This window comes from Fukomys damarensis, unplaced genomic scaffold, assembly GCF_012274545.1.
Source record: "Fukomys damarensis isolate Sample0158 unplaced genomic scaffold, DMR_v1.0_HiC HiC_scaffold_16, whole genome shotgun sequence".
Lineage (NCBI taxonomy): Eukaryota > Metazoa > Chordata > Mammalia > Rodentia > Bathyergidae > Fukomys > Fukomys damarensis.
Window position 1 is genome coordinate 81849000 of NW_022900928.1, and position 24884 is coordinate 81873883.

The following is a 24884-nucleotide window of genomic DNA, read 5'->3' on the forward strand; positions in this document are numbered from 1 at the left end:
GGAAAGTTTCAGCTGGGTAGCTCCCCCTCTGTTGTAGGATCTGTCGTGTGATTCCATTCAGAGGAAGTCTACTGAGGCCTCAGTCCTTTGATTGCATGTCTTATCACTCAGGGGCAGGTACTACTGACATTGGATGAGAACACTCAGAGATCCTGCCTCCTTCTGAGCACCTGCAAATGACCGCCTCTTTGAGTCAAGGCTTCCTCAGAACAGTGTAACTCCAGGGATCCCAAAGTGAGTGTCCCTGCAGACAAAGCAGAAGCTGCATTACTTTTTATGACTCTGCCTTGGAAGTCATCTACAGTTATTTCCTCACGGTATGTTGATGAAGGTAGCCCCAAATCCGCTCAGAATCAAGGGATGGAGACATAGAGCTCGTGGCCATCTTTTAATGCTCACTTTACCCATGAATGCTAAGATTGTATGTGAATTTCTGGGAATTGTTCCTCTAACATCATAGGCAGCCTTGCATGATGGTTAAGCATTCTGTCTGGATCCAAAGTCAGACTGTACCTCTTATTGGCTGCATGTCATTTGGAAGTTATGTAGCATCTTTGACTCTTGAATTCCTCATTTGTTAGCAGGAAATGATAATAATACCATTTTCCCCAGCCCTGTTGACTGGCACTTATAGTATTGTTTCCACCCAGAGTTCCATCCAGTTCTAGGTCTGGATCTCTGATTGTTCACTGGTAGTATTGTGTAGAGACCTCTGTGTTTCCCCCAGAGATGATCTTCCTTTCTGGGATCTGCGCCCATGACTGCGGAGCCTGGCACTTATGTTTCAGTGGGAGAACACTGGACCTGGATCAGACAGTCCCAAATCCAAATTCTCCAGCTGTCTCCTATTGGAGGGGTTTGAGATAAGCTGCCCTTTCTCTGAGATAGTTTCCTCATCTGTAAGATGGAGAAAAATGAGATGTCCTTGGCCAATGGGCTGAGGAATCCAATAAGAAAAGTGTCAATGGAAGCCCTTAGTATGGTGCTCAGCATTGCAGGGATATTTGGTAATTTTGTTTATTTTTAGTTTTCAGAAGAAAGTGAGCTTGACTCTCAGAGAAGGAAATCTGAATACCTGAAAGAAACAGATTGACTAAATCATCCTTACTGGCCAAGAGCAGGGAAATTGCTGACCGTTGATCAAGGATGTATCAGTGATCCTTCCTTACTCTTTCCACACCTCCTGCCAAGCTCCCCTTCTCCCAGAGTCCAGCAGCCCCACCATTCTGACCTCCCACAGAACACACTTTAAACATGCAGCTTCCACAGTCAGCCTGCCATCTCTGCAGTAGGCACTTTTATGTCCCCTTACTGTGTCTGCTTTGGCATTGTGGTTTCATTCTGGGACTTCCCTGGGCTCTGTTTTTCCACAATTCATACACAAGCCATTCTGGTCCTTGTAGAAATTTCCCAGAAGAAAAATCAGGAGGGAAGTTAGGATCCTTGGCAGGAGTTTTGTGGATGGTGTTGGTGGTGATGAGTTCTGTTCTGTTTTTCTCTGTTGCTGTGCAAGGCAAGTGTTCCACCAGAGAACTACACCTGAGCCTGTTCGTTTTTTTTCTATTGTCATGGTTGCATACCCAAGAGAGAGTAATTCATAAAGAATAGAAATTTAGTTAACTTGTGGTTCTGGAGGCTGAACCCCAAGATTAAGTGGCAGTGCCTGTCACAACTACCACTATATAACGTGGTGGAAATGCACACAGGAGAGGGGTGTGTGCAAAAGAGACAAATCAAGACGAGACCACACCTACCACCTGCTGCAGTGGTAACATCCAGTCCCTCTAGAGCAGTGATGGCGAATCTTTCAGTGATACAAACAGCCCACTGTGGTACACATGCCACTGGTTCACCACCACTGCTTTAGAGGAAAAGGCAGTAATCCCTCTTAAAGGTTCTACCAGCTCTCCACACTGTTACATTGAGCCCCAAACTTCAGATGGACTTCAGAGAGATTAAACCCATACCTACCATAGCAACTTCCTTCCCTGTATCTGCTTACTGTCAAAGAACTCTCAGCCTCTACCTTTACGTCCCACCATATTCATTCATTTGCTTATTCATTAATAAATGCATCTTTATTATATACCTACTAGGCATGAAACAAAAATCTATCTTCTCCTGCCCTTTATTTTTTGTTTTCTCTGCTTCCCAGAGTTTCCACTAGCTCCTTCCTCGGACGGAAGTTCCAGAAGACCAAAACAGCCCACGATGGGTGTTGCAGAAGACAAAGGCAGGTCCTGGTACACGCTCCATAAGGTTATGGTTACTGACATGGGTAGAGTCAGGCTGAATGTGAAATGGATCAGGTGACAGATCAGACGGCCCAAGGCACAGAGCTCTCCTGAATTTGTAGAGAACAGTAATGCAAGAGATATGTGAGAATGGGCACCAAATCTCACTTCAAATACCAGGAAAGAGAGCCAAGGGAATGTGGGGTCCAGAGATGCTTCTCTCTCTCTCAGAGGTCTAAGACCCCAGATTAATACCAGTGGCACTGGAAATGAGATTGGATACCACGCTCCTGCTGGGATTTAATAAACTGTCCACTATTGATTGGGTCTTCCAAAGGCAAGAGGATCACTGGACTCAGGGCCCTCTATTCTCATCTCCCATAAGGATGGGGTACTGAAGGCTACAAGTGGAAAAGCTACCTCAACTTCCCCAGATTCCCACCACTAACAAATGCTTCCTTTTCACCCATGAACTATGAGGTGCTGCAAAGTTCCTGGATAAAGCAAAGTGCACATGCCCCCATAGAGGTGGTGTCTACTCTTCATAACGATGACACATGCTGGACGTATGAGACACTTCCTCGGAGAATGCAAGTGAGACTTAGACAAATGGGTCAAAGCTGAACAAAATAAAACAGGTATTTCAAATTCCTGCAAAACAACCCCAAAGTTCATCAACAGCCCTCAGCTCTCTTGAGTTACTTCATGACCTCTTGCTCAATTCAGGTCTCACAAATCACCATTAACAGTGAAATTTGACCATCAGAAGGTTACACAGATCTACACCACTGTCTTCTGAAAGGAATAGGCCAAAAATAGTATAAGATGTAAATGAAGAACAGATTCCTGAGGGAACATCAAGAAAGATTAACCAAATTATGTCAAGGTGACAAACATACTTACCTTGTCTCTGCATAATGTAATGCCTACTATCTCCTGTTATTTTAAAAAGCTCATTCTTGTGTCCCATGGATGGTTGCCCATATCATGTTGTCTACCTCAAAAATAGGTTTCTGCCTCAAATGATGATTTTTTTATTTAAAAACATGAACAACATGAAATAAATCAGGTACCAAAAGACAAATACCTCACATTCTCATTCATATGTGGCCACTGAACACATTGATCTCATAGAAGTAGACTGTAGAGTAATGATTAGCACAGCCCAGGCGGGAGGGTAGGGAAAAGTTGGTGATTAGACACAAAAACACAATTAGGTAGGAGGGGAAAGTTCTTGAGTTCTATACCAGAGTAAGGTGGCTATAGTAAACAATAATTTATTGTAGATTTCAAAACAGAAGAAAGGATTTTCAGTGTTCCCAACACAAAGATAAATATTTTAGGGAATGGCCATGCTTATTACCCTGATTTGATCATTTTACACTGTAATGTATATATGTATCAAAACACCACACTATACCCTAAAATATGTACAATTGTGTATTCATTAAATTATTTTTAGGAAGAACATGAACAAGTGGGCAGTTCTACCATAATATAGAGAATATGGCCTTGGGTAGACTCTCAGGGAGAAAAACTGTCTCCCTACCCACCATGCTTCACCTATCTCTCTTTGCCCCCTGGATAAGAGGCACCTAAAGGGAGGTGTATGAGAATAACCTGACAGAGAGGGTCAAGAACATGGGGTACTCCCACTGGAGACTTGAACCTGCATATTGTCATAATTGCTAAGGGAAGCCCTAGAAAGATTCAGAGAATGTTCTGAGGGTTAAGTATCCCCAGAAATTAAGAAAAAAAAGTCCATAACTGTAAAATGAAGATTAGAGACAAAATTTGTCAGAAACACAGTTTAAGTGTCAGCAAAAGAAGGAACCTAAAGTTGGAGTAGTCAGGGAACCAGGAAGCTGACAGTGCCAAGTTATGACTGTTATAAAGGAAAGTGGGGGGCCAAAGGGGTCTTTAACAATTTCCACAGAGGGAAGTTGGGAAGATTTTGGTCAAAGGATATAAAATGTCAATTAGAAAGAGGAGTAAGTTTGAGACCTATTGTAGGACATACTGATTATAGTGAATAACAATGCAATGCATACTTGAGAATTGATAAGAGAATAAATGTTGAATATTTGCATCACCAAATGAAAACCATGTAGTAATGCATGTGTGAATTAGCTCAGTTTGGCCATTCTACAATATATACAGGTATCAGAACACCATGCCGTACACCATATATGTATACATTTTTGGTCAATTAAAAAATAAATCAATACCATTTTTAAAGGATGTGGAATATTTAAGGAAGAAAGCATTCATCCACAATGGATAATATTATAACATTTAATAATGCAACAAATGGTACCACATTAGTCTAAAATGATAGTTCATGTTTCCAACATGACTTTCACCTGGAAAGAATGAAAAGTCCTCATAAAGAAATACAAATTTTCAAAGGAGATCAGGGGAAGGGCAGAGGGGAGGGGATATATATGAGTTTGGAAATGTCAAAATTAAAAAGGAGAAATGAACTTTCCCAAGGAGTGCATGTGTTCTTTCACATGTATCTTAGGGCATATGAGAGGTGCTCTTGCTGCCACATTTTACTGGCTTAATTTTAAACAATAACAAATCTAAACCCAGGCATACCTATTTCTCCCTAGCTGCACTGAACTGATCCTAGCTCAGTCTCCTGGTGTGAAGCCTGAGCTGAGCACACCTTCTGGCTCCTGTGCTGAGTCCCACCACATCTGTGGAGGCCCCACCCACTTCTCCTGATCTGGCTGTTCCATGGGTATTTTTAGTCTGACTTCTTCAGCATCTTTGTAAATGCTTTTCAAGATGCTTATGGGAACATGCTGAGAACCCCAAGGTGGAGAACCAGGGACCACCCTTGAACCTGCTCACTCTACCCTTGCCCTCCAGCCCCACCTGTGAGGGTCCACATCCTGTCATTTTTGCTCTCTGGCATGCTTGGGTGCCAGAAACCTACTCTGGATCTAGCCTAATAGATCAAACTAAACTTTGGCATGGAATGAAAGAGAGAGCTTTTAAAGATATTACTATTTTGATCATTAAGCAAAGAGTTCTCCAATAGGCTGACCTTTATTTGACTTTGGGAAGTTAAGCATATGGTTTATGAGCTTGAGAATTCTGATTCCTAAGATCAGAGGAGGGGAAGGAAGGCCACAGGGGAAGTGTCACATTTCCCTGTTTGGCATCTGTGGAAAAATTCTTAAGCATGGAAACCCCTGCTCTCTCTTCCCTGAAGTGGTTTAAGAAACACAGCAACAAGAGAAGTGAGAGCTGGCTGGAAATAAGACTTTACTCATGTTAGGGTGCCATGTCCTGTCTCAAGGGACTGGCAGTCACTTTGGTCACCTTCTCCATAGCTGACTTGTCTGTATAAGATGTTTAGAATGAAGAGTGATGGCTCAAGGTATCCTTAACAGAGGGGCAGAGGTAAAAGAAAGGTGAGTGAGAGGTTGCAGAAAGCACATTAAGAAAGAGGGACCTTAAGTGACAAGTCACTTGACAATCTGGACCTCAGTTTCCTCTTCCATTATATAAGGGGTTTGTATAGACAGCCTTGTTTTGGTGGGGGGTTGTTTGTTTTGTTTTTGTTTCTGTAGTACTGGAGGTCAAGGCCATGGGTACTTTACCACTGAACTATATCCCCAACTCTCCTTTTCATTTTTTTTCAACATAGGCTCTTGCTAAGTTCCTCAGGCCTTGAACTTGCAATCCTCCTGCCTCAGCCTCCCTATAACTAGGATTACAGGCATGCACCACCATGCCTGGCTAGGGTGGAAATCTTTAAGACCCCTTCAGACGCTAACGGTGTATGATTAGACAAATGAGTGGTCTGAGTGGATGGAGAGGAATCCAATTCCTAACAATGAGTCCCTGGGCTTACCCTCAGTGGTTTCCACACCGCTTGTAACTGGCCAGTCAGGTTTCTCAGTTATTTGTGAGAAACCTCAAGGTAGAGAACCAGGGACCACCCATAAACCTGCTCACTCTACCGTTGCCCTCCAGCCTCATCTGTGAGGGTCCACATCCTGTCATTTTTGCTCTCTGGCATGCTTGGGTGCCAGAAGCCTAGGATTACAGGCATGCATTACCATGCCTGGCTAGGGTGGAAATCTTTAAGTCCCTTTCAGACCCCAATGGTTAAATGGAGATGTTTTTGCTCAGGGGAGTCAGTGAAGAAGATAGAGCTGTGGGGAGATGGAGGGAAGAGAATTTGGCAGGAGATACAAGACTGTCTCTCAAGAAATCTCTGCTGTCTTGGGATATGGAGAAGAGAAGAGTCCCATACATTTGTCTTCCAGAGACACAGGAATGCATGGCTCTCTCTGCATTGATTCAGGCACCCAGACAAGTCACAACTGAAAGGTGCCACCCCTACCACAGCACCATGCCCAGCTCTTTGATGTCCCTTTTAGATCCAAAGCAGAGGACACAGAGGGCAGACTTGCCTGCTTCCTCACGGTGGTGAGTGGTAGGGGAGATGCAGAGTAGTCACTTGGCCTGGAAGCATGGAAAGGCCTTATTCTGTATGCAAGCACCCGTGCCAACTACCTGATCAGCAGGCCCCCCGACCTGAGTCCAGAAAACTCACTGTTGTATCCTTCTAACAAACACATTGACACCAGCTTGAGCACCACAGAGGTCAAATAACCCTTGGTAACAGGTGCAGATTGCCTTTACCGATGGAAACCTATTTGCTTCTTCTTACATAAGAAGTGATGTCAGTACTTGCCTTACCGTGGAGGGTAGTGACACGATCAGGCAACAATATGCTTAGGGGAAGTCTTGAAAGCAACAGACTCTGTGTCAATGTAGGGCTGCTTTTAACCCTACCCTCTCTGCTCAGTGTTTAGCTGTCATCCTAGACTTATTTGCCACATATGAGGCATTTCTGCTTCTTGTCACCTGGAATAGGCATCCTGCCTCTGTCTGTTTTATTGATTGCTGTCTCATTCCCTTCTTTGCTTAAAAAAAGAAATCTTTTCTCTTATGCTGATGCCTCTTAATTTCCCTTTCTTGACTGTTATTCCAGCAGCTCTGCTATTTAGCTCCATGGTGTCATAGCAGACAGTTGGTGGGAAGGGAACTGTGCTAAGTGGCATTGCGCTGCAATCCAGGCTGGCTGCTAAGGGGTGGGAAAGCCCTCTCCAAAGCTCCTGGCAGCCTCACTGCTTTGCAGGGTGTTCCTCTGGCGAGAGGAAGGAAGGCACCTTTAATCTCATACCCCTCCTACGTACACTCATGTACCCCTGTGGGACCCAGTGAACCATCATTGTTACCAGGGCCTGGCTGTGACCATTCCTCCTCCCAGAATGGAAGAAACAAAAAGAACATAGGTGTACCATTCACCCTGGAGCCCAGACAACCCTGACCACTGGCCCTTTTGTTAGAATGGCTGTGCAGTGTTTTCAGCGTTGTGCATATTCTTCTTAACACATTTGAACTTGGTAAAGAAAAGCCCTCCTGTCTTCTTGGAGGCCAGAAAGTATGTGGGCTGCCTGGCATGGGTGATGGTGCCAGGCTAGCCACTGGGAACTGGGATTCTGGGCCTGGCTCTGCCTCTTACTTGCTGTGTCCCTGTGAGCACTTCCCTCCTTCCCAAGCTTCTGGTCCAGGACAGAGTCAATAATATGACATTCCCTTACCAGGATGAAGTATGATGTGGCAGACAGAAAATGAGTCTTGGGTCAGACCATTCTAACCCCAGCCCATTGCCTGTGACTGTGTGGCCATGGCAAGCTGCTTCCTGTCCCTCCACAGGTCTCACTTGTCTCATTCTCAGAATTAGGATCAGATAATAAAAAATGTAGGCCTTCTACTTGCGTACACATCCCTTTAAAGATGAAAAAGTGGCCTTGTGAACAAAACATTATGACTCATGCCATGCAAGTCTTGAGGACGTGGGCCTGGGATTTTAAGGCCCCTGATATTCTAATAATTCATGACTGTAATTCTTTCACGGACATAAATCCCAAAGCTAGGTTTATAATCATCAGTCATTACAAAATCAATCATTTGGTTAAAACCTACTGTGTACACTCTACTCTCTCGAAACGTCTAAAATATATATGGGCTATATTTTTTAATCACCAAAGTAATGTTATGGCTTACAGTTAGAGGTCCGCCCAAAGCCTCATGCACTTATAGGTGTGGTTTTCGGAGTGACTGGATCTTGGATATGTGATACTAGGTTAGTCTACTGATTGGTTTAGCATATTTCTGGGCATGGATGATGGATTACTGAAGAGAGAAGCCCCACCCTGGGTATAGGTGGCATCAACCAATAGGTTTGTGTCCTGGATGGACTAAAATTTTTTTAAAAAGGAAAGAAGAAGGAAGTCCCTCTGATTCCCATCTGCCACACCATAAACGTTCCTCTGCCAGGCCATACTACCATGCTACCCTGCCTTGGAACCAGCTAACCATGAACTGAAACTTTTACAAATCATGAGCTAAAGTAAACTTTTCTCCTTTGACTTGTGGTTCAGATATTTTATCTCAGCCATGAGAAAGTAACTAGAACATGTAAGACAGCATATCTTGAGTGATGAATACTGGATGTTTATTAGTATAAAATTCAGAGTCCAAGAAGGAGATGACTGTCCCAGATACCATGGTAACATGGTATCCCAGATTCCCAGGCCCTGTCACTCAGGTCTTCACTTGACTTTAACAGATTTCCATTTTGGTCAAAAGAGGCCAAACAAAATTTGTAGTGGGAGGATTCCTAAAACTCTAGGTCTTCTACTGTCAAAGGACACATGTCATAGCAGGCCTCCCATAAAGAAGCTGTCCTTGCTAGCTCCATGATTTGGGGAGTGGAAGACTAGAATTCCTCATGGTTTCCCTATGGAAGTGAGGGTTGTGCCCACAGGCACCCAGAAAGCATAGGTAAGGCACAGCCTTGAACAAACCAAGCATCTGGCTGGGATCCAAGTCTCAGTACCTCCTTGGGCATATAAAAGGAAAACTAAGCCTCCTGGGGTTTCTAAAAGGAAACTCATACATTTTTTCCCCATTTCAGAAGTAAGAAGACTAAAGCACAAAGTAAAGAAAGATATTTACCAAGGTTTCAAATAAAGTAGCCTAGAGAGCTGTGAAGGGTACTGCTTGTGAGGTCCAGGTCTGGGATAGATGACAGCTGAAACTCCCCTCTCCCTGATCATGTCCTGGCACCCTTCCCACAAAAGTGGGCTTATGTGGTAGGAGGCAGGTACTGTGATTTGGAAGCAGGTTTCAGGAGAGGGAGAAGAGAAAGCAACCTCTCCATGGAAAGAGCCAGCTACTCTTACTGCTGGGTTTATTATTTTGGAATAAATCCCTTACTATAATAATGGAACTGAAGATACTGACGTGTAACATGGTGACAAGAAGAGATCCCACTGGTATTTCAATATATTTTTTTAGACCCCAGTGTCCTCTTCCTCATAGGCAGAGGGAATCCTGATCTGATGGAGAAGAATGTACTTCCCATTTCCTCTGCAACTCTTCTACCAGGACAGAGAGAGCTCTTCCACCACCATCTTTATTATCCCCAATTTGACTTTCTAAAAGGATCTTAATGCCCATGAGACTTACTTATTTTTCCTTGACTTTACCATATGTTTTGGGGGAAGAGGATGGTTTGAGAGCTGAAGAGACTTCAAGGGTCATCCTGACCGCTTCCCTCATTCTTCTGTGAAGTTGGGCTCAATGACTTGCCAAACATGGAGCTGGTTTATGTGGATCCCAGATCCATACTTGTGTCTGACTCTCCTAAATGGAGTTCTGTTTCCACCATAATGTGCTCACCCCCATGAGAAGAGTGCTGACCAGAGCCCACTCAGCCCTGGGTAGAGAGATTTCTAATAAATTCAAGGCATCTAGGCACTTGCTGGGATCTTCCCATTGTATTCCCAGGTGGGAACAAAAGTCGTCTTCCTTCATTCCCTTCCCTCAGCTTTATTCATCTACTCCACTCTAATCCACCCTCCAATGCTGTATTAGATTTCCCATCACTGAAACACAATAGCTGACACCCACAATTTAAAGGAAGAGAAGTTTGATTTAGCTCATGGTTTTAGAAGATTCAGTCCATGGTCAGCTGGCTGCAAGGCAGAAACATCATGACAGAAGGGGATAGCCGAGCAAAGATGTTTAGTTCATGGCAGCCAGGACAGCGGAATGGCACTGGAGATAAAAGAACCAAGGACTAGAAATAAGGTCAAACCTCTGTGACCCATTCAAAAAAACCCAGAAGTGTGTTCCATTAATCCTTCAAAGGGATCCCAAGGCCAGTCAAGTTGACAAAATGAAGAATAACCCCCAACAAACACCCCATCCAAGCACCACCTTCTCTGAGAGCTTCCTGATCCTTGGATTAACTGAACTGTCACTCCATTTGGTTCTTCAAAGTCATTGTGCTTTATTACCCACCACAGGTCCATTATAACCTACCATACATCCATGGTGTTGTAAGGAAGCCACTATTTTTCTACCTGCTTCTTCATTCAATGGAGTGCTCCTCTGGGTACCAAGACCCAGTTTCAGATGACAAGCATCTCCAGCATGTGGTACAATGCCTAGAGCACAACATGTATGCAGTGAAGTTGGTTGGATGGAATCAGAACTGTTCATGGTGCCAGAAGGTGGCCAGTCTGTTGGGTGAAGTCGGCCACACCTCTGGACACCAAGGAGGCTTATGATCTTCCTGAGACTTTTCATGTTCTCCTCTAGCTTGGGGGTAGAACACATCTCTGATGGGGACAAGACCAGCTGTGCTGTATACAGAAAGAAACAACAGGTGGAGTGGAGGAGGCTCCATGGAGGTGGTGATGGGAAGGAGGAGGGAGCACACTCCAGATCAGTTGTAGGAGTAATGGTGATGACAAGTCCAAGTGTACAGAAATGCTAAATCATAAGGAAATCACGAACCACCCTAGATGCAGAAGAACAAGAAGATGGAGAGAAAATGACTGTTTTGATTTTGTGTCTTTATTTACAGATTTGACTATTGTAATGGTTGGTGTGACCCAGGAAGCAACATGGTACAGCTCCAGGCTTAACACCCATGGCCACGGAGACATCTTCTTTGGGGTGCCCCCATGCCTCAAACCAGGGCAGATCCCTAAATGTGCAGGACCCTCAGACCCACACACATCCAGAATGCCTAGCAAAAGTTTTGAGATAACAGTTATTGGACAAGATTGTTGTTCAATTAATTACCAGTGCTGCATAACCATGTTGTCAGCACTGCTTCCTGCATGGAAGGCTCCACCAACACAGAAGGGATACAGTTCAAAGGCCCGAGTTTTACTCCTGGTGTACTACCAATGAGCAAGATCTGTGATGGACCATTTCATCTCATGAAGCCTCGGGCCACTTTTCTGGAATCCCACATGTGTATTCTAAAGCTGTGCTTCTATGGTTACATGCCCCATGAGCCTCTGGCCTAAGTGTAATCCTGTGCCCTAATCCGCTTTCCTGTTGCCCCACACCTAGAGGCTGACATTGCACCTTAATTGCCTTGTAGTGAGAACACTCAGCAAGGATCTAGTTGTCACAGAAATGCACAGTAGATAATTCACATCACCAATAGACGATGTACAATGGAAAATCCTTCAGTGAGGAAGACAGGGCCAGTGCTCAGCATAATGTGTTAGTCTTTGGATTCACAAGGAAATAGCGAAGCTGACCAGTATCCTCAACCATTTATTCCTTCTCCCTCTCTGCTCCTGTGTGTGTATAAAGGACTGTGGGAGGGTAACTCTGTGGTAGCACAGCCTGTTAAAACTCTTTCTATCTCTTTTGCTAAGTAACAGAGACAGATGATCAGCCCCTTCCCTGAGAAGTATCTTCTCCCTGGAAGAGGCCAAGTCAGCTCTATAACATTCTCATCTTCTTTTTTCATTTTTCTCTTCTTATATTAGCAGCTCAATCTATATGCTGATTGTTGTTGTCCATGCATTAAGTAGCAAGAAGCTGCAGCCCACAAATGTTAAGTGAGGAGGAAGCTTGACAGGAGATATGTTTACTGCTCTGCAGCTGGCCAAGGCTGAAGAGTAAATGAGGAGCCAGGCTTCGAGAGAAGAGCTGGAGTCTCAGAACTGGGAAGGATCCTCAAGAAGTCATCAGCCTGACACTGGGGAAGGCTTATGTCCAGGTAGATGTGACAATTGGGACTTTATTTCTAATTATCTGTACAGTAAAGGTCTTGCTTACTTGGTTACCTATTCTGGTGGTCATCATCCTGCTTGTCAGAGTTCTTGGGGCTAACAGAATGATCAGGGTGCAGTCTGCAGGAGAGAATTCTGATAGATCCAAAACCCAAACCTGCTCAGGGCTGTTCCTGAAACAAATGACCTCCAGTTTCCCCAACTTCATAATAAACAATGGGGGTGAAAGAAAATCTCTGTGCAAGTTGAGCCTGAATAATAGACCAGCTCATGGCAGATGTCTCTGCAATGAGCAACTGATGAGGATGGTATAGGGGAGGAGAGAGTGAACGAGACGGGAATAGAGAAGACGCATCTCAAGGTGAGCTTGGAAGGACCCCAACTCCCTACGCGAGGATCCTCATGGGAGTATGGGACACCTGGAGCTGTGCCCAGAGGAAACATTATCAAATCTGGCTCTGTGTCCATGAGGTTAAGAAAGTGACACCCCTACCTTTGCCACGTGTGTCTCGTGTCCTTTACTCTTGCATTCTGTGAAAAATTCAATTATCCTTCTTCCTTCTTACTGCTAAGTTTTTTTCTCCCTTGTGATTAAAAAAAAAGTTGAAAATAATTAGAATGTCTTATAAGTCAAGGTTTGGTGCAGCCTGAGATGGAGTGCTGAACAAACCCAACAAGGTCTAGCTCCAGCCCCATAACACAGTCCACTCAACTCATGGCCATGTAGAAGTAGTCAGACCAGAATGTCTTGATTATTCTACTTAGCTCTTCCAAATGCCCAGTTTTCTGACTTCTTATTTTTTGGCTCTACAGCTAAAACAAAAAGTAGTGTCATAGAGGTCTCCTCAAAAGCCAATTGGTATTTTCAAGGTGTATCAACTTTTAGTAACTTCCTCCAAGGTGGAAGTTTACTTCACAATGATACAGCAGCCCTTTTTATTAAGTATTTACCTTTTTTGGTACTTTGCGTCTGTGTGTTATCCAATTTATTGTTCCATTGCAACAACTACACACATGATCCCAGCCTGTTTCATCTTATAGAACAAGTTTCTTTGCTTCTCTTTGGAACAAAAAAGAGAGAATTAAAGAAAGTTAATACTGCCTGTTTAAAAAAATGGGCTGTGTGTCCTTTTCTGGGACAGAAGTGTGAGCATTATCCCACCTCAGGCCTCTCAGGGCTCTGCTAACAACTTCAGAATGCCTTGTGGTATAGATACTTCGTCCCCATTCAGTAGACTTGGGGAGGGTGAGGCACAGGCCAGAGCTGGTGAGTACCCACTTGGAGTTGAAATTCAGGTCCTTTGATTAGCAAGGTCCCACCCTACTCTTGACAGATGCCTCAATGTTTGACATGCCCAGGTTCCCACATGCTCCTCCCATTCATCCCAGCCTCTTGCATCTCAGAAAAGAGCTACAACCTCCTCATGTTACCTGCAGAAATTAAAGAGACAAAGATCTTTACTGCAGAGCCTCAGAAGCTCCTCAGCACAGGGAACACTGCTTCCTTCGCTGCCTCTGAATCACTGCCTTCTTCAGAAAGCCTCCCCCACTGGAAGCAGGTGAGGCAAGTGGGAGAGGCAAGACAGCCTCATCCTTGACTCAGAGATGACTCCCAGAAGCTTCTCCTCCACCAATTAATCACCTCTGATTATGGCTTCTGGCAGGGCCTCCAGTTATTCGCACCACCACCTTCCCTGTGGAACCTCCTTCCTGCCAACTGGCTGCCCAAGGTGCTGGCTGTGTGCTATACTTTCCAGAACCCCTAAAAGGTACTCAGACAGGCAAGTGACTCAAGAATAAGGACCCACCCTCTTCCCCCTCACCATCTGCTCCTAGCACCATGAGACTTCCAGGACAAAATGGAAAGGGATGTGAAATCCTCCCTCCAGAAGCCCAAGGAGACTATGAACCCCTCCATTAGCTGATTGGATAATACCTGCTGTGTTTCTCTTTAGCAATGACTAACAAAGCTCCTTCTCATTTCCACTAATTATTCAGCCTCCTAGAGAAGGCTGTCCAATACCCTTTGGAAGGCATCCTATAGCTCCACCCACCCTCTTGCCCTCTTCCCTCCAGCCTCACATTCACATCTGCCTCCCTTTGCCCCTGCCAACCAAGCCTGGACCCAGCTGTCTCTGTGGAATTCCTAAGCATGCTCACTTTGGCTGCTGGCCTGGGCACATGGGTACCTACAGGCACCCTGCTATCTGCCCGCCTCGGGGGCATCACTCTGGGCTCCCTGCCCTGAGCTGACAGCTGGGGGAAGGACACAAAGCCCTGCTGGTCATCTCAGTGCCAGGATAATGAGTATGTTTCTGTAGCATGGTGCAGTTTACAAAGAACTTTCCCAGATGTTGATCTGATCTTTGTGAAATCAGTAGTGATTACTACACAGCTGCCCTCTGAGAAAGCATGATAGTGTCATTAACCTTGTTCTTTAGAGATAAGGAAAGCCAGGCTTGCTGCGCCTGAGTGACTCCGCCATGCTCACATAGCAAGCAGCCCTACTGAGCTCAGATCTCTGGTGCCTCTGCTGGATCAGGACCATCCCGCACTCTACTGTTACCAGGCTGTGAGGTATTGGGCTCTCATTTTAGAGGTGATTTCTAGGTTCCTTCCATCCTGAACAAAGAATTGAGTGAAAGAAACATAAATAGTAGCAAAGTTTTACATTTATTAAAGTTATTTAAAAAACAGGCTCTGGAGAAAGAGTTTGAGCCAAGTAAAAGTAGGAAAAAAAGGACAAAAAAATTTAAAAATATACCTTACAGTGTAGGGTGGGCTACCATGCAGAGACACAATAGCAAATGTTTAATGGCCACTGTCCCTCTTTCATACTATTGATGCCTGTGGGATCACAGCAGGTCATTTTATCAAAATCTGCTCAAGTTCTTACAAGAAGTCCACTGTGAGAGCTGTTCTGCACACATGTCCTGGGATAAATAGACCAGACCTACTTTCCCATCCAGTTTTAGCTAATCCCTCCCTTCCTGCCTCCCTGTGACCGCAAACCCCTCTGTATAGAACACCAGCTTTAGAATTGGCAAACTTGTGAGTCCCACCATATTTAACTCTGAGGTTTTTGGTGATAGATGCTGTTCTGAGTACCTTTCAGGTAGTTTCCACTCATCTGACTGCCATCACTGTTCTTTGGGAACAGGAATTGTCCAGATCCTCTATTTGCCCCATGAGTGACAACCTGGGCCACCTAGCTCATGAGTTCTCTGGGGTCAAGTCAGGTGCTATGGTTTGGGGCCATCTTCTTAGGAGGATGTTGTATTTTAACTTCCCTGACTTGAAACTGCAAACTTAGGCAAGTCAATTAAGATGTTTTGTTGTTCCGATGTCTTGAATTTGAAATGGCAGTGTTGAGTGAGGATTAAACAAGGTAGTGCTGGGTAGTTTTATAGTGGCTATAAAACATGAAGCTTGGGACCTAGATGAATGCTAGTGAACACTAGGGCAAAGGTATACGAGGAAAAGGGTGGCAAGCATAGAATCCTGACAAGGGCTATGCTAAGAGGGACACCCCATTCCTTTTTCCCAAAGGTCTACAGCTGGACAAATGCCAGATTATGGGGACTCTGAGGCCTAGAAAGGCTCCAGGGTAGCAGGTCACTAGAGCCCAACTTGTGGTATACTCGTTCCTTTTCCTAAGCTTCTCTTAAGCCTGCCTATTTCTACCAGTCCCTGAGATTACTCTGATTTCAAAAGGTAAAAGTTTCTATAATTAAAGTTCTTATCTACTGGGGATCTTTGACACTCTGATAAAAACTACAAACCATTTTTTCCTGGAAAATTGACACATACCCCAATACACAAGCCTGTTCTTGGAAGTTTGGAACAATCATCAGATCACCAGTGAGCCTCTTCTTTGTACAATCAGGAAACATCCTTATAGTCATATTATTATTATGGTTTAGATCACCAAACCCTTTTCTTTTCTCTCTCTCTCTCTCTCTCTCTGCCTCTCTCTCATACACACACACACACACAATCCCCCCTTCCAGGGACACTGCCCCTGGCCAGTGCAGAGGCTGGTTGCGATGGCGATAGCGATGGCTGTGGCTGTTGCTAAGAGAGCCAGGAGGCCAGGGTGAGGGGAAGAGAGTGGGCAGCCCAGCGGGGCAGCACCCTATGCCTGTCTGAACACCTCAGGCCCTGGAAACAGTGTTCCCAGCTGGCTGCTATGGCAACAGCAGGCTTGAGAAACTATTCATCAAGATCTGGACAGGTTTCCCAGCCTGCACTTGGGCTTTCTTTTCCTTAAGTGGCTAATTGAGGTGTGAAAGGGTCTGCTGTGATCAGGCAGAGGGGACACAGAGGGCAAAAGGGTGGCATTGAGCAGGCCTCGTGGGAGACTGAAAGGTTAGAGGCAGGGTCTGAGCCAGCTCCCCAGCAGAGGGCCTGATTACCAGCAAGGCAACCCAAACACAGAGATCCCCACCCTCTACCAGGGCCTCTGCTCATGAGCTCCAAACCCTTGACCACAAGCTATCCTAAAAAAGAGATTGGCTCATCTCTTCCAAGGTAAGCCTGCACCCAGGTGACATCTGACCACCTCTAGCACAGTCATTCAGAAGATTCAGAAAAAATGTGGATTTTCCCTCGAGTGACCCATGGGGGTTGTACAGTGAGAGACTGAGAATGGATGCCCCTAGGTAAAATGTAAAAAAGGAAGAGGTGGATGAAGGCAGAGGCTGCTGAGGCAGGTTAACACCTTCCCAAGAACACCATTTCCCTGGGTGCTTGTAGATATGAGTTAACATCACCGTCATCCGGCGTTGTCTCCTTACATCTTACTGTGTGGTGATTTAACAGTATGCCTATCTTAATCTTCAAAGTAACGTTTTTGTTTTTTTTGTGTGTGTGCATTTTGTTTTGTTTTGTTTTTTGGTGCAGGGGATTAAAACCTAGGTCCTTGCACAAGCTAAGCACATGCTGTATTACTAACTTATCCCCCTAGTCCCCTAGTCTCCAAATCAAACTTCTAAGTAAAGTATTGTCCACTTTTTACAGATGAAGAAACTGTCAGAGTCTTGTAGAGACACTTGAAGTCACAGACAGTAAGACTGAGGTTGGAACTTGTATCTGTCTGCTCGCAACTCTGCATGGCCATACACCAGCTGACAGCAGAGGTCCCAAGTTGTGAGCTTTCATCTCTAATAAAATAGCAAGCCCCTGAACACGGGGCTCTGAGATTCCAGGCTCTGGTGGCTGGGTGCCTTCTCTGACCACATACATGGAATATGTGCTTGCAGAGCAGATCAACTGTGGTGACTGCTTTGCATGGTTGTGTGAAGACAACACGCTTATCCTCAGGCCACAAACAGGCAGCTTGGTGGTGACTCCAGGAAGTTCCTCAAGGCCCGAAGAGCCCTCAACTCCAGGAGATTGTCCAGTAAGCTCTGCTCTCAGAAGTTCAGAGAGCAAAGGGAGTGACTACCCAGCTAGTGATGGAAAGGAAGGAACTACCAGGCAGAGTCCTGGGAAAACTAGCATGTTTGTTTCACCTTCACAGCTACTCTGTAAGATATTATTACCCCATGGTAAGGAGTGAAAAAGTCAGCTCAGTAAGACCAAGTCACTTGAATCAAACTATGAAGGTCTTATGCCCAAACATAACTTTAAGGGCCTCAAAGTTTATTCCAGTCCTACTCCATCTTCTGACCTCCCATGGACAGGGCTGCTCTTCATGGCCTGTAAAGCCAGAAATCCCCAGTCCAGCCTAGTAGCCAGGGGTCTAAACAGTACACCTTCTTCCTTGGGGCTCTCTTGCCCACACGACAGATGGGCATCTTTCATCCTCCAGCTATTTTTATTTCTCTTTTTCCAATCTTCTTAGCCTCCTGGCTCAGTCAGGAGAGCAGCAGGCAAAGCCCACAAGCCAGAACAAGGCTCTCAGCCTGTGTCTTTTTCCAACTAGAGGCAAAAGAGAAGATAGTGGAATCCTCCACCACTGGAGTGCCATGGTGGGGGTCATCAGGAAAGCCTGAGTTGGGGTCTGGTCTCCATGCAGAGGGTGCACTTTATAAACTGCCTTCTCTGATCTCTGCTTACCTGGGAAAGCTCTCACCCCCACAGCCCCTGCCAGGATCACTGGGAAGAGGGCTCAGGAAAGCATGAGCTTTTGGCCTACAGTTTTCATTCTCTGGGATGGATTCACCTAGCCTCAGCCTGGCCTTCCATCACTAAGCCAGAAGAACCTCAGGCCCATCCTGATCAGGGGGTTATGCGCTTAACAACCCTTACAGCATAGTTTGTCATCATTGGAGAAGCTCCAGATTGGGACTCAGAAAACTTGTGTTCTATTCCCCGTTCTGCCACCAGCAAAACAGATTCTCTAGAGCAAGTCATTTTGCTTTCTGGGCCTCTGTTTCCACTTTTGTGACAATGGCACCAACTAGTCCAATCTAATATTCTCAAGTGTTTCTTCCTCTGAGCTCTATAACTGCTTAACTCTACCCCACATCCCCCTACCCTAGCCAACTATACCTTCTACTGCCAGCAGTCTGATGTTCCAGAACCTGTCAAGATAGAAAGAGTACAAGACAGCCAGTTTGCTGGTGTTGACTTTTTCACTTTTCAGGCAGAAAATCAAATTTCAGTTGCACCCAGATCAGTCCCAAAGCACGGGTGCTCAGTCTCCTACACAATGGATTACATAAAAACAGAGGTAGTCACCTCTTACTTTCCTCTCTCTTTGTTCGTGCTCTCTTCCAATCACTCCATTGAGTAATATGTATTAAGTGCGTGTGTCTGCAAGGCACTGCACAGAAATGTGATCCAAGATGACAAGGTCCTTGTGCAAGAGGAACTAACAATTCTGCAAGGATACAACACAGATGCAAACATTAAAGGCAGCCTGCCCTCATGCAGGGGAAGCAGATAAAGGATTTTTTAGTGTCTTTAATGTTTTAACATCTCTTTTATTCACTTTAGCTGTAAATTTCACAGCGATCACCGTGATATTATGTTTTGGTGCTAGTCTCCAAGCCCTGATTCTGTCTTTTGCCTTCTCATCCTTGGGGGAGGTCAGGCTCCCCCAGGAGAGCTGCACTGCATTCTACAGACCTGCCATCCATGCCCTTCCCTGGCCAGGCCTCACCTTGGTGCCCTGACATACTGACACGCTCTCATGACTGCTAATAGGGAATGGGACTGAAGCCTGTGGCTGTTGTTCTAGCAGTGACTGTGTAGGGAACAGTGGCCTCCGAGCACGTGAGGTTGTGAGGTGGCAGGGCTCTGCCTTCCTCCTCTCTTGGCACCCAGGCATCAGCATCTCTGCGTTCCGAGTTCTTCCTCAGAATTCCCTCCCTGAGCCTCACAGAGGACTAGTGCTGCCATTGACACATAAAATCTCCCCCACTGCTCCATCAATGGTAAGCTCTCTTGAGCTCTTTATAATACATGGAGGGCTCATACTTACAGTTCCTCACTTAATCTTCTCAACAATGCCATGAGGTAGGATTATTATTGCTCTTCTTGAAAGATAAGAATGTGAGACTGAACAATTTAGTGAGTGGCCCAGGACCTGACAGCAGGACCAGCTGAGCTGGACCAGGACTTCACCATATAAGCCTTGGCACTAATAATGCTTTTGCTACCTCCCACAATCTTCTCTGTGAAATGAGAGAGGCTCTCCTCACTCCACTTGGGCTCAGCACTCCCTGCTTAACTGGGGGGCTCTGGGAGGCTCCCTCTCAAGAGCTCACCTTGTCCTCTTACAGAAACAGGAACTCAGTGCTCCATGTGATGAGATCTGGGATCCACCAAATGAGGAGGATAGCAGAAGAAGGAGCACCCTCCCCCATCTGAGGACCAGGGCCCAATCCATATCAGGTTCCTCTGCAATGGGACCAAGAGTTAAATCACACGGTGTGTTTTTAAGATTTAGTTTTTTGTTGTTGTCTTGTTTTGTTTTACCTGCACAGAAAAATATAAAAATTCAGAAAAAATTAAGACCAGGAGCCCCATGTAAAAACTAGGAAGCAGCTGGTGATAGAAGAAAAGTCACACTTGAAGTAACAGGAGAAGTCCCAGTGCTGATCAGTTGTCCTCGGCTAACAGAGGCCGGCATGTGTGGGCCTGGGAAGGAGATATCAGGAACTCTCCTTGTGGAAAAGGAGGTCTGTCACTCATAGCTGCAGGAGGGTCCGATGCCTTTCCCCAGGCTGGCCTGCCAAGCTGAGGGCCCAGGACCCTCACCACCAGGTGTCTACACACCTGGAGAATAAATCTGTCATAGATGTGAGTTGTGTTGAGGCTGGGTCTACAACCCCTGAGCTGTTCCTAAAGGAGAGGTACACAGGAGCTACAGGAGGTTCTACCAGGGTCATGAGCCCACTTCTGTCCCTCTTTTGGGCCCCACTCCTGACCACGCTGGCTCCTCCATCAGTGAGAAGACAAAGGTCAAGGAATCGGGCTTAGGAGAAGGCAGAGAGAGAGCAAAGACAGGCAAGGGATAGGAGAATTGGTGGGCAAGGGAAAGAAGGGCAGATGCCTGGAAGGTGGGAATGAAAGAGAAGAATAAAGCAGAGAAGGATTCATGAGGCCACATGCTAACTAGGCAGAGAAGGGAGATGGAGGCTCCTTGGGAGCCGAGGAGTGGTGTGGCACCTGGGAGGACTGAGGACACAGCCCCCATCCCCCCCAACACTGGCAGTGGGCTGGGGAAGATGGGCACCAGGATGTGCTGCACCCGACTCCTGGCCATCCTCAGGGCTGAGCCAGGTTCTGCTCCTTTCGCATTCCCCTTGCTCTTAAACTCTGTTTATTTGAGTGACACAGCCAAGAGCAAAAAATCCAGAAGCTAAGTCTGACTATGCTGTGTTTCAAAAATGCTAGGCAGTCCTGGCAGAGTGACTTCCAGTTTGAACACTGCAGTCCCTTCATTTACAAGCCTCCTACAAGAGCTGTTAAAAGGATAATAGAGTACATATAAAAGATCAACGTTTTGGAGCCTGTCAATTTCTAGGGATGACTCCTCAGGTTCATTTAAGGAGAGACATTTCAGGTCCCCCACAGCAAGATGTGCCCTGGACACTGTGGCTCATCTGTGGGCCTGGACACATATCAAATGGCCCTGTCAGAAGAGGAGACCTTGCAGAGGGAGCCATGCTCAAGTGCAGAGAAGGTGAGTTTGCCAACATCCAGACAATCTGGAAGTGGTCTGAGGCAGCTTCTAGAGAAGAGACTAAGAAGTCCAATTTCTGAAGGTTTTTCACATGTAGAACAATCTAGGTGAGTTTTTAAGGAGCCACTAAATGAATATGTATGGGGGGGGAGAGGGAGAGAGATGAGTGAATATGGGGGAAAACAGCAGAGATCCAAAAGGAAACAAGGAATAAAGGAAAAAAATGAAGATCAAGAGCTCAGGAACCAGGACATGAATGTGGCTAAAAAGGGAGAAGCAGGAGCAGGGAGAAAGAAAATTCTGAGAGAGAAATAAGGAGGCCGAGAGGAGCTGAGCCAGGCAACTGAGGAGCAGGCAGATGGAAGATGGTGACAGGGAACAGCCACAGAGTGGGCACGCAGTGGGGCCTGGCAGTCAGGCCAGTGGATTTCTGTGGGAAGCAGATGCTTAGATGGAGCAGCAGCTGATGGTCCCCAAGCACATGCACCCTTGTTGACTCTGGGCCAGCTTGGCCTCCTCACAGCTAGCGTCAGCCTGGAGGAGCGACCTGTCCAGAGAGGCAGATTTGTGACAGCCCTGTCCCCAAGGGGGCTCCATCTCTTCTTCACCAGCTTCCCCAGCTCCACCCACCTGCTCAACTTCATCCTGAGGCCTCATGAGTCCCAGGGAAGCCATGAGCTGCTACCTCCTGCCCACTTGGAGAGAAGGGGCTGCATTGGAGAGTAAGTGTGAGCCACCGTGCTGTGTTGGGCATAGCTGTTTCTGGGGTGGCAGCATTGGCTCGGGGGGTGGCTGGCGGGGTGGAACAGGGCAGCAAGCTCACCCCTCCTTTGACAAACAGCTGTCTTCCCAAATGCCCCCTGCTCCCTGGGGTATCTGGCGTGCCTCACTGCTGCCTGAACCACCAGACTGCCATTGCCTTGTTTGAGCCAAAAGCAGCTATGTAGACTCCAGCCCAAAGAAAGGTGGGGCTTCTCTGGATCAGTCTCTCCAGCTGCTACCTGAAGGCAGAGAGCAGCATCTATAAGACTTGGCATGGTGACCCCTCACCCAAGAATTCCCTCAGGGGTAAGAGCTCACAAAGGCCTGGAAAGAAGGTTTCTACTGGGACCCAGTCCTCTTCCTGGTCCAAGGCACTGCCCACATGGCCCACCCACTTCAGTTCCATCCTGAAACAGCAACCTTGGGACACTTCGGGGACACCTCCACATCAGGCCCCCTGTCTGTGCCTGATCCGGGCCTTCACTGGTCCCACATCCAAGGTCAAGGGTTTCCACATGTGGCACTAAGGTGGACAAGAGCAGCCAGGCCCTGGGAAGGAAGATGGCAGCAGGAGGGAAGAGAGGGTGCAGAATGCAGTACAGAGTGCAGGCACAGACTGAGTGAAAGACAGGTACCAGCGAACCAGATGGGCCAAGAAGAAACAGAAGTTAAGTAGGAAGAGACGGATAAACAGCAGACACTAAGCAGCCAGCCAAGCATATGCTTTGCAAGCAGGCAACACAAGCACCCAGTAGGGTCTGGGGTGGAAGAGGGGACACGGGACCACAGAAGGGGGACATGGGCTTCACTGTGGCTGACTGCTGCCTGGTCAGAATTAGTGATCTAATCCTTCTCCATGGACCCGAAGCAAAAACGGGGCTGCAGCTAGTGCTGGCATGAGCAGAGGCATTTGGCAGGGTGAGGAAGAATGCTTAGGCCAACTGCCCAAGAGACCGAGCTCAGGGGAAGAAACACTCCAGGAACTGAAAGTCTGAAGAGTCAGGCACATCCGTAAGACCCCAGAGCTGAGACCCCTACAGCTGACCCTATTCAGGGGGGGAGCAGATTAACCCATGCTCAGGAAGTCCCCAGGCCCCACAGCTGCAGGCTTCCCGAAAGGAAGCCTGAGAAGGCTGAGGCTCTGTCTGGGTGATGTCATCCCTTTGAGCTCCAGGCAGAAAAGGGGTGGAGCCAGGCTGCAGCTTTGCAGGAGTTTGCAGGCTCCATCCCTAGACAAATCTCTGCTTCTGAGCTCTCTTGGCCATGGCTTCCTGGCCAGATCGAGCCCTATGTTGCTGCAGACTGGAGTGGGGAGGAGGGTCACCCAGAGTCACCCTTGCAGAAAGCAGGGCCTGGCCAGGGGATGGGCTTACCTTCTGTGGGCTCTTATCCACTCCATTGATGCTCGTTCCCTCATTCACTTTAGAAGCTCTGAGGTTTTGCAGGAGAACTGTTTCCTGGTACCTCAGAATAGGGCTCACCCACCCCCAGGTTGAATGTGTGGCCAAATACCAAGTGCCCCATCCATGGTCATTACTTTGCTGGATACTGTTCTAGCAAGGAGTAACTGAGGGAGACAAGCAGCATCTTGGGTCTGTGAGTGCTGAGCTAAAGGAATAAAGGCTGTGAGCTGAATCTGACCCTGTTCTAAGCCCTAGAGCCAGCCAGTGCTCCTGCAGAATGGTCCCTTCACCTCTCACATGCTCATAGTGCAGCTAAGCAAGCCCTGTGCCAGCTGCTGGCATCTTTCCAAAGTTGGCATTGGCCCCAGCTTCCTGCCTCCTTCCTTCTCCCTAGCCATGCCAGTCGCTGTGGCTTGGCACACATGAGTCTCTGGGTTAGACAAAAATCTATCTTCTCTTGCCCACCTTGGTGTTACAATGCTAATAGGGATGCCTGGGGTAGCCCACACCTGCGTGAGGTAGCAAAGGAGTAAGGACCAGCCCCAGCCTCTCTGTGAAATGCTACACACCATTGCCTCTTGTCTGGACTCCACTGCTTTGCACAATCCCAGTATCCAGGAACAGGAGCTTTCCCAGGTGCCAGGCCCACATGTACTCACAAGCCCAGCTCACTACCAGGGCACTCTTATCCCTCACAAAGCTACCAGCTCTGTGGGTGTGACATGTCTGGGGCAGGCAAAAGTGAGGATGAGGGGGCGGCAGGAGGACAGAGGGCCTGGGTATGAAAGTTCTGCTTTGATTCTCTGAGCCCTTACCAGGGCCTCTTTGCATGACCAGAACTGGGATCAGCTCATACCAAGAAAATGCCACTGCTGACTTTGCAGGCTCATGAACTCTGCACATGAAATAAATCACCCTAATAGTCCACATTAGCATGCATACTCTGCTTCCTGGGCTGTGTGTACAACTGATTTGATGCCTAGTACCATAATCCTTCCCCCCTGGGTCACACTGCTGTACCTACTCAAAAAGAAGAGGCCGAGCCAGGTGACCAGGGGCAGAAGTTTCCACCCACAGACTGGTGCTTGCTGTGGGAATGACACAAGGAGAGTGAGGCGACTGCTTGATATGTGTCACCTATGGGTGGGAGAGGAGGGGCGTGGAGTGGAGGGTGGGGGGTGAGGCATGCAGTGGAGGGGCGGGGGTGGGG

The 24884-nt window shown here is 46.8% G+C and overlaps 1 long non-coding RNA gene across 1 annotated transcript in view; it reads right to left on the bottom strand.

The window, feature by feature from the left end:
• Positions 1 to 10897: 10897 nt before the first annotated feature.
• The window catches only part of LOC104874762, a 20512-nt gene continuing 6525 nt past the window's right edge, over positions 10898 to 24884 (bottom strand). The window contains exons 2-4 of the long non-coding RNA XR_783851.1: positions 13325 to 13433; positions 12867 to 12957; positions 10898 to 11136 (exon numbers count right to left, since the gene is read on the bottom strand). This is a non-coding gene — a long non-coding RNA (uncharacterized LOC104874762). The remainder of the gene's footprint in view (positions 11137 to 12866; positions 12958 to 13324; positions 13434 to 24884) is intronic.